The 10,651-nt window shown below is 37.2% G+C and overlaps 1 pseudogene; it reads right to left on the reverse strand.

Annotated features, from left to right (window-relative positions):
- Positions 1–6,204: 6,204 nt before the first annotated feature.
- On the reverse strand, positions 6,205–6,323 carry LOC111741824 (annotated as a pseudogene).
- Positions 6,324–10,651: the final 4,328 nt, after the last annotated feature.

The raw sequence follows: 10,651 nt of genomic DNA on the forward strand, positions 1-10,651 counted from the left end.
GATTTAAATATAAAATCTACGGACAGCACTTACTAAAATTCCTTCTTTGCAGTCTGCAACTGGTATTCCAAAAACTCTCTTTAAACCTCCTGAGGTTGGAGGGTGGGGGTGGAATGAAATGCTAAAGAAAACAAAGCCCAAAACTAAATAAAAGTCTTCCTCTTCACTCAGCTTGCTAAATTTTCTCATTTCTAGTTCTGCATTATATGGGTCAAGCTTTCTCTTGAATCTTATTTTTCCTTCTAGCTTTTCCCCTCAAACTCACTCCCTTTTTCTGAAAATTCATTTCAAAAGATTCATTCTGGCACAGAATACTCTACTCAGAAAGATGAGTGGGGTAAGAAAGGCATGTTGGCAACATTTGGAGAAAATGACATGGAAAGAAGGGGTAGCTAGTAAGGTAGAGACCCAGCATTATTTTCAAGGAGGGAACGCTGTGAACACTTACATGGCAAACAAAATGTCATTCAAAATCGTATCTATTTCCACTCTATCTTTCACCTTTCACTTCTTCCCTTCACCCTCCACTCTCTCTCTGATTCCTGCCTGCTTGTTTTCATCATTGCCCTGCCCCCAAATCATGACTCCACACTGGAATCACACTTAAACCATTCATTCTCCTAGATATTTATCCTCCTCAGCATGGTCTTTATCTCTCTCCCTTTCCTAGCCTCAGCATCTCCACTTGCTTGGTGATGATCTCCAACCACAGCCCTTGGTCATATTATTCTCCTAACTCTTCTTTCTAACTGAATTTGACCGTAACCGTTTTTTTCATATACATGCTCAGACTTTTCATTTAATCAGAACAGCAGTCTGACAACTCCCGACCTGCAAACTTGGACTTTAAGATATGAAATAATTTGCTTGCAATCTCAAAGTATGCTGAAAAACAATACAACATGGCAAGCCCATTTTTAAAGAATCGAACAATAATTTAGTAATATGGTACATAAAAGCCCATGTATTTGTTTTTGTTGTTAGTGGCATCCCTGACATATAGTCTTCCTTCAAAGGATGCAAAAGTACTTCATAGCATTTTGGCCTAACATTTATTTGACAGAAACTTCTGTTTTTAAGTCATTGCCATGTTCTCCGCAGATACATAATGTTTACCATCTCTGTGCTTTGTATTTTGTTTCAGGATCGAAATCTCCATTTTTAAGACATCTCTAGACAGAAGGTGTGTGTGATTGGAGGAGGAATGAACAAAAAACACTGTTCTACTTTCACGGTCCAATAGCAACATGGAGTTGTAGAGACTGCAAGAGGTACGCTCAAGAATCACTTCCCAAACTCGACGGCCTGGGATGCTTTTTTGTTCATTCTGATAAAACTATTATTGATCAACTTCTCTAAACACAGCAGTAAATTTTTTTTTGTTTTAATATTGGGAAACCTGACCACAGACCTCATGAAGGACACAATCTACACCCTATTAAAGGTAGAGCGCACTCTCAGTGGAGTCAGTTAGAAGAGGAGGAATTGAGTAGGGAGGGGGTCTTATCTTTAAGTGATAGGGCTTAATTTACTATTAAGGAGACCAGAAAAGAATTTCCAGGGATTGGGTGGCCCCAAAGCACCACAATGGGAATGTCCAAGATTCAATTATAGATTTTTGTTGCTGTAAACACCCTACATTATCCCCAATATTTTGTACAGACATTTCGTAGAGTGGCTTTGGTGGACAGTCACATCAAGATATTGAGTTCAATGTCAGGTCAGCATAGAGCATAGGAAAGAGATTCAATAGATGATTAAATAAAGAAAATGTGGTACATATATACAATGGAATACTACTCAGCCATAAGATGAAATGTGACAACATGGATGGATCTTGAAATTATCATGTTAAGTGAAATAAGTTACACAGAAAAAAGTTGAGAACTGCATGATTTCACTTATATGTGGGATATGAAACTGAAAGGAATAAATAAACAAGACAAACAAACAGAGACTCATGAACACGAACAACAGTTTACTGACCAGAGGGAAGAAGGGAAGGGGGAGAGGTAGACGAGGGTAAAGGAGGTCAAACATATGGTGACAGAAGAAAATTTAATTTTGGGTGATGAACACAAAATGCAATATACGTATGACATATTCCTGAATTGCACACTTGAAACCTATGTGATTTTATTAACTGATGTCATTCCAACAAATGTAACTTGAGAAAAAGAGATTCACCATGGGCAGGAAGCTATAATGTAGGCCAAGTCTGGATGGAGAGAAGACTTGAGGTCGGAAATGCTTAGGCAATTGCAAGTCCTTGGGATTTTACCAGTCTTAAAAAGGATATGAGACATCCCATAGAATGTGGGGGTGAACTGGGCTGGTTGTTTTTCAACCTCATTGGGTATGGTGACCTCTCCTGATATCGAAATTATATTCTATTTTGTGGTGTCTATTCCTAATTATGTTTTAGGCAAAAAGATGTATAAATTGTCACAGATGCTATTCTCTTATTTGTGTTTATATTTATTTGAATTCATCCATTATTGTTTAAAAATATGTCTGTATCATTTGTTTAAATAGTTCTTCTGGGTATTAATAACTCAACTATTCTCTCATTAATTTTATTTTTGTCTGCCCTTCCTTTCTCAACCATGTCTCTCACCTAAGACTTATGGCTTTCCTGAAGTCCCAATTGAAGATAAAAATATACAATCAACCACTTATTTGCAGACATCATTCTGCTCACTGGAATTGAGGTTTGCAAATGTTCCTTGTTTCTCATAATTTAACTGAAACAAAGTACTTTTTAAAGTTCTTTTATATTTCGAGAACTTCTTAGTTCATTCTGCATGTGCACATTATAACTATTAGAGGCAGTGTTCCCAGGGCACAACATTGTTTCATCAAAACTGTGAGCCTGGGCAACCTTTTAAAGAAATAGATCACACCTTCCCTGAGAGAACCTGATGCTCGATTGGACATCATGTGGATCATAGAAACATAGGCCAATATACCTGGAAGAAAACTGAAAGGTCATGTAATTCAATCTTTCAGATGAAGGAACTGAGTGGTTAAGATACTTGCCTAAAGTTACGCAGTTAAATAATGGAAAAGTCTAGATCAGAAACTAAGTCCTCTGATATATACCAAAGCAGACATGCAGAAATCAGTAGAGCCTCTGTAGTTCTTTTGGGGGACTATTTCTCTTTTCCATAATCCCATGATAAAGCAAGCATTTTGGAGGACGTTTACTCTAGTCAAATTCCAATAAAGAGACATGGTATATTTTTAAAAGTAGACAACAGAGTTTCAAAAATAGGAGTATTATTTGAATTTGTTTACAGCTTCCCATAATAATTACTTTAAAGGGGATAGCACCATTTGGAAAAATAAATTATTTTATGTTCAATAAAAGGTAGTCATATAAGACAGTGAACACTCAAACCACATCCTTTAGACCATCTTTTTAAATGGGCCCAAGAGAAGTGAATGTCATTAGCATCTCAAGCAGCAACATGACACGCCATTGTTTTTAGAGATTTTACATTCATAAGATGCTAGCCTATAAGATGCCGATGTAAAATCAAGTAACTATTAAGTCTCAAGCTAGAAGATCTTGTTCTACACACCAGTTCCTGATACAAAGCCCTACAATGAGAAGAATGTGATAATGGAAAATGCAAAGATATAATGAGACTGACCCTAATGTACTCTTGCGAGCACACCAATAATGCATCCAGGTTATTCCAAAGAAGAGAATTCTACAAACATTTTTTTAAAAAAAGGAAGTTTGTTTGAATATACTATTTCTTTAAGACCAAGAGTTGAAAGATCCAATATTTCAATCTTACTATATAATTTTATTTGTACCAGTTACTATTTTTTTCCTATCAGACCAGTTTCTCTGTAACCTGTGTGAACTTTACCTCGGTGCTTAGCTTAGTTAAGAACTGTCCTTGGTGCTTGCCTCAGACCTGGAACTCAGCTTTCTGGGCTGAGCCAGACTGCAGTTTTCTAATAACGAGGAGTCTATTTTTCATGAACCAGGTACTTCTCTGCCCACTTTTGGCACCCTGCCGCCATCTCCTCATGGACCTGCAAGAAAATGTGCCAATTCTACCTTTCCCGACTCTCTTCTGCTATGCTTCCCCCAGTCGCACTCTCACAACTCTTCTCAAGTCCAGTTTTTCTGGCACACCTCCCTACTTAGACATACATCCACACTTAAATGACTGCCGTGAGGGGAAGTGGTTTGATAAGGTGGGCAAAACGCAGAGCCGGGTGGAGAAAATCTGGTGTTTAGTTATGGTGCTAATACTAATGTGCCATGTGACCTTAACCAAGTCACGTAAAAATCTCAAAAACCTGATTTCCAATTTATAAAATTGAGGTAATGACGTTGTCTCTATATTACCACACAGAGTAGTTATAAGGCTCATGTGAGATGATACCGTGAGACAACTCTGGAAAGAAAATGCAATTATTCATCTTTGCAAAGTACATCATGTTTTGGTCAAAATGGTCAATAATTACTAGGACCTTTCTTGGAGTCTTTAATCCCTAATCCTTTGAGATGAAAGATAAAGTTTTAATACGATTTTAGATAAAACTATGTCTTCATTTAGTAAATTAATCAACACTAAAAAAGAGCTATGTTTCGCTAAGGGTTATGAAGGTTAGGGTCACTAGGAAACATAACAACAAGAAAGTAAGAGGCGACAAGGCATTAAACACTGCTTTTCCAGGAACAGGATATTTTATCTATCAAGACAATACCCACTGTGTCAGTGTTGGGAGAGGTAGTTTTTTATACTGAATAAAAAATTATTTTTACAAGTTTAGGTTTGAAAGAGAGGTATCAAAAACAATCTTCTCATGACACTACAAAGATATCCATGAAGGGAACAAGAAAAGAAGAAAAAAAAGGAAGGGAGGAAAAATAAAGAAAAAAAGGAAAGAAGGAGGAAGGTAAGACAGAAGAAAGGGAGGGAGGGAGCAAGGGAAAGTAGAAGAAGAAGGGAGAAAGAAGAAAGAGAGCAAAGTAGTGAGTGAGAGAGGGAGGGAAAGAAAGAAGCAATGCATTAATAAGCTGAGTTGCTGGAGTCACTCAACTTTTCTGGGCTAGATTTCTTTAACTGACAAATAAGTGGACTTGTGCTAGAGGACTGCTAAGATCTTTTGAAAATCTACAGGAAATTCTGCAAATGCAATTTTCTTTTTGATCTCCACTGGGCCATGAGCTACTTGGTTCGTGTAAGCAAAACTAGAAAAGCACTATTACAAAGCATCACTCTTTAATATATTTGTGACAAAGAGAAAAAGAGGGTTAAGGATACTTCTGCCACACAGTGTTATACACCGAAGAGTTTTTCACCTTATTAAAAATTATAAAGTCTTTCAGCACAGGGCTAATGTGTTGAATGCAGCACTTGAAGCTGACTGTTAACCATTAAACTAAATAGAACACCATTTCATGCCTGACTTCCTTCAGTTATATGAAGATTGCGTGTCATGTTAGAAAAGGTAGTGGGGAAGGAAGGAAATAAAGAATTTCTCTTTGTGATGGGTGACAGTCTTCTCTGATTTAAAAGTCTTTTTAAAAGAGCACCAATTTCCTACTCATGGGAGCAGAACACTTTTGCAGATGGCATTGCCTACTTGAATGATAGCACAATTGTTTGTCTTCTTCACAATAAAAAAGATAGGAATAAAATGAGCTGGTAACATAGAGCTTCACAGATAATAAAAACAGTGATAATTCACTGGTCTTGGGAAGAGAGCAATTAAATGAACAACGCTTTATATTTCACAAAACCATGCTGGCCCAAGGCAAAACTGAAAATCAGATTGGCCAAAAATTCCTTCTGTCACTCAAAGGCTTCTTTTTTAACCTTTCCTTCCACATTTTTCCTTCTCCTTTACCATGTTCCATTTCTCTCCATTTCTTAGGATCCAGTGATATCTTACCCCGGTTTCTTCTATCTTGTAGCTCATAACTAATTCATATTGAAGTGTAAAGAACTTACCCTGTGGTCTCACCTGAAATTATTTGATTGTGAAACAGAATACTAGCAGGAGCAATGGTTAACCCAAATGTAGCACGACACAATAAAAGCACATAGAACTTAAATTCAGAATTCTGCCTCAGCTTATTTTTTTTTTTTAAAGGCGAGGCAACCCTTGGTTAACCTCACAGATTGCAAGGACCTTGTCAGCTTATAATTCCTTATTTTCATTTTTTATTTTTTATGGCTACAGCTCCTGGTCTTCCTAGGTGGTCTCCCATCCAAGTACTAACCGGGCCCAACCCTGCTTAGCTTGCGAGATCAGACGGGATCGGGCTTGTTCAGGGTAGCATGGCCGTAGAGCCGTAGACTGCCTTAGCTTTGTAGACAAATTTCTGTTTGGCCCTGGGGAACATCTCTCCTCTGAACCGTAGTTTTTCACACGAAAAATGATCTACCAACTGTTTATGAATTAAAAATCAATAATTAAGGTAGATTTTCAGGCCTTGATAGAAAATACAAGAAGACTTGGAAAAACTCAAGCAAATCTAATGAATTGAGACAGGTCCCCATATTTTCTCACAGAGAAGGCAGACTTTATTGGAAGCAAATGTAAGTATCGTAATTTACTTACAAATGTAAGATAATTATTTTTCTAATATCTACCTAAAGATATTCCAGGATATAGCAAAATGACTACCTGGTTGGTACACAGGCCACCTTTATCCCCCTTAGGCAAGACAGTGTATCACTGCTGAAATTGGCAAAGTACCCATTGTCCTTTTGTTTAGTCCTGGCAGTGTTAGTAAATCACTGATAGCATAACTCCTACCAAGCTTGCATGCACTTGATAAAGTAATGGAACAATATAGTGGGCCCACTGTTACAAATAAAAAAAAAAAAAATGATAAGTTGAGTTTGCAAGTCCATTTAAATAAGGCCAATGTATTCTTTATCTCTTGAGAGAGGTTAATCTCAGGATAAAGGGCTAGCAACAGTGAGAGTGCATTCCCTGGTGGGATCTGAGAAGGCTGTGAGCTATAGACTAGCAATCGGAGTACTTAGAGGACTAAATGAGAGGAGACAGTCCATGAGAAAAGATGGAGATAGATTGGGGAAAATGGTGCATAATGTCATAGAAAAAGGCATTTCCCACTGGAAATTTCCCTAATGGAAATTTAATCACAGGGCTGTGGCTGATGTTTGAGACGACAGAGGACATAGGAGATCTTTGTCTTTGAGACCTCTTAATAGTCGGTGACCCTATATAAGCAGATCCAACTCTTAGTTGCCCATGAACATGGCTGATACTCTTGGCTATGCAGTGTGTGCACTGTACAAAGGTATCTGGTCAAGGAAGAGGTAGCTGGGGCTTGACATCCAGTTATTACCGTATTCACCTTCCTGCATCTTGGTAGAAGTTTGGATCTGCTCTGGGGAGGGAAGGGGTGTACCTTTCCCTAACTTCACAAAAATGCCATGGAAGTTAGCAAGGGCGCTGCCCCCTCAGAATCACTTGGTAAGCTTTTGTTCATTAGGTCGATTGGTTTACCCTGTACATATTTTAAACATACATAGACCTATTAAGTTAGACTCTCCAGAGGTGTGGTCTATGTGTGTCTTAGTCAAAAAGCAACGCAAATTATTCTGGTAGGCAGACAATTTTGTCAATGACTGATCTGCGGTTTCAATCAAGACCCCTTCAACACTGCTGTTTCCTTAAAACATACTCAAACAACCCCTCTCTATCCCCCTATCTCTACCTCCAACTATCTTCTACTACCGGGAGCCCAGGTAGTAGAAGATAGTTGTCAAGAACAAAGCCACCGAAGACAAATAATTAGGTTATTCTCCTGGAAAATATGATCCTTAAATGAGAGGACAAAAAGTATCGGGGTTGTTTTCTTCCTTGTTTCTCTTCTGCTTTCTTCTCTCTCCTTCTTTCAGAATGGTACAATAGGATTAGACTTGCTTTCTCTTTGAGAGGCACTTCTCCAATTAAGGGCTTAGTGAAGTCGGGGAAGAGCCATTGCAGCTAGTGCTCAGGTCTGCTCTGCACGTGGCTTTAAAGGAAAGTAAGTAGTAGAGTTCCTGAGGCTTTAGTTCTTTAAATGGATCCTCAAGGCAGGAGATCCAAAAGAAATTCAGAATCTTGCTGAAAAAAAAAAAAGTGCTGAAGTGTGTGTGCATTTGGATGTAACAGTTCCTCAGAAAACCAAGAATGCCAACAGGAGACTATGGTGAACAGGTCTGACTGACCCCACAGGATGAAAGTCTAATCATCTTGGGAATCCTTAATGCACTTTTGTATCGTACTCACCAGCACAACTCGCCACACCAAAGGCTTCAATTGACCAAGAGAGAGTCAAAGAAATCCTTGAAGAGCTAGTTGCTCTTCAGAATCTCCAGACACAAATGAACACACTAATAAAACATACACATTTTTAATGTCAAATAACTTCATGTAGGATTTTCTATCACTCTCTTTGGCCTCATCATGCCAACGTAAATGATTTCCAAGCATCTCCTCTTAACCTTCTCTCTCTCATGGATTCCAGTCTCATATACCCAATTAAATAACAAATGGACATTCTTATCTGTTTTGAAGTCAGCATACTTAAAGTTTAACGCCCTGAATCCGTTCCTCTACTTCCATTGCCATTACAAGTGCCTCGATCCAGTTCCTCATCATTACAAGCCCAGATTTTTATAAATGTTTTCCAATACATTTTCCTGCTTTCACATTCTTCATGATCTAATCTATTTTACATAAAATAAGTAATTAATATTCCTAGATCAGCCCTTTCTACTGTAAATATAAAAAAATTGGAAACTTTCAAGATCCTGTATCAGGCAGATTCAACTACCTTTCCAAATTCACCTCACGCAAAAGTTTTTGCACTACTTCTAATTTTCCAAACACGAATCACATAGTACCATACTTTTTCTACTACCATATTCATTCTTTTATTGCTTTCACTATGCTGTACACCTGAAACTAATCTAATATTGTATGTCAACTGTAATTGAAAAATATGTACATAGAAAAAAAGAATAACCAAAATGTTTTGAAGACACAGAACAAGGTTGGGAGACTCATCTATTAGACAACAAGACTTCTTATAAAGTTATAGTAAGTAAGGTAATGTGAAATTGATGGATAGACAAGTAGATTAATGGAACAATACATAGAGTCCATAAATAGACTAACATAAAATATGGACATGGATAAACTATCTGACAGAGGTTGCAATACAGATAAATGGAGAACGGACAGATGATATAATAAATAGTGTTGAAACAACTGGTTATCCTTGTGGGATTAAAAACAAAACTTAGATCTTTATTTCCTATAATACATAAAATTCAATTATGGGTTCTTTAAGATTTCCAGCTAAAATACAAAACTCCAAAAATTTCAGAAGAGAATGGCAGAGAATATCTTTGTAATCTTGGGGTAGAGAAAAGTTTACTACACAAGATACAAAATACACTAACCATAAGGCAAAGATTGATTAATTCATCAATATCAAAAGTTAAGACTCCCTGTACTTCAAAAGATACTACAAAGTGAGAAAAAAAAATCTGAAAGCCCATAACTGACAAAGGATTTTATCTCTAACCTATAAAGACATCTTATGAATCAATAAGAAAAAGGCAAACAAGCTAATGGAAAAATAGGAACATAGTTATTAAAGAATTTACAAAGGAAGAAACTTGAATAAACATTAATACATGAAAAAATTATCAACTCATAATAATCAGGGAAATACAAATTAAACCCTCAGTGAGATACCATTAGATAATTATAAGGCTGTCAAAAATTACAAAGTCTGACAAAACAATGAGTATTAAGCCAGGATGGTCTAAGCTAAGCAGTATATTTTTTGTTATATCCTGTGCCTTCAAACAATAAAAGATTATTTCTCAATCACATGCTAAATCCAACACAAGAGGTTGACAGGAGATTCTGCACAGGAAATTAACTTGGGGACAAGGGTAAAAGAAGTTTCACCATTTTCTGACACTGCCATCTGGACGTGCTGCAGCAGTCAAAGAACATGGAGAATTATATAAAAGGTCTTCAATACTTCCACCCAGAAATGAATGTTATTGCCCAAAGCAAGGGCAAACTAAGTCACATGCTGCTGGCTAACTTCAAAGAGGTGGGGAAGTATAATGAGCTTTGTTGTGCCTGAATGAAGAGAGAAACTGGATATTGATGGGCTCTAGTAATCTCTCTCATGAAATGATGGCTCACATATGGATCGATGGGAACTGTCATATGTTCACTGCTGGAAGAGGTACAAATTGGTACAACCGATATTATGGAGTTTGGTGTTGCCTAGTAAAGTGGAACGTGTCCACATCCTGCAATCCAGCAATCCTGCCTCTGGGTGCATATTATAGAATCATTATTGCACATGTGGAGCAGGAGAAATTGCACATGGGTCTATGCTGGATTCTGCAGGATCATTGGTCACAACAGCAAAAATTTAAGAAACGACCGAAAATCTATCCATATAATAAATTGAGATGTATTGTTTATGCAAAGACATTCTATAGAGTAGTAAAAAACTGAATGGCCTAAGTCACTCAAATCAATGTGGAGGAATAAAATAATGTTGAGGAAAAAACAAAACATACAGTATGATTTCATTTATATTTGGCTCATGACAGGTAAAATTATA

This window comes from Pteropus vampyrus, unplaced genomic scaffold (genome assembly GCF_000151845.1).
Source record: "Pteropus vampyrus isolate Shadow unplaced genomic scaffold, Pvam_2.0 Scaffold3, whole genome shotgun sequence".
Lineage (NCBI taxonomy): Eukaryota > Metazoa > Chordata > Mammalia > Chiroptera > Pteropodidae > Pteropus > Pteropus vampyrus.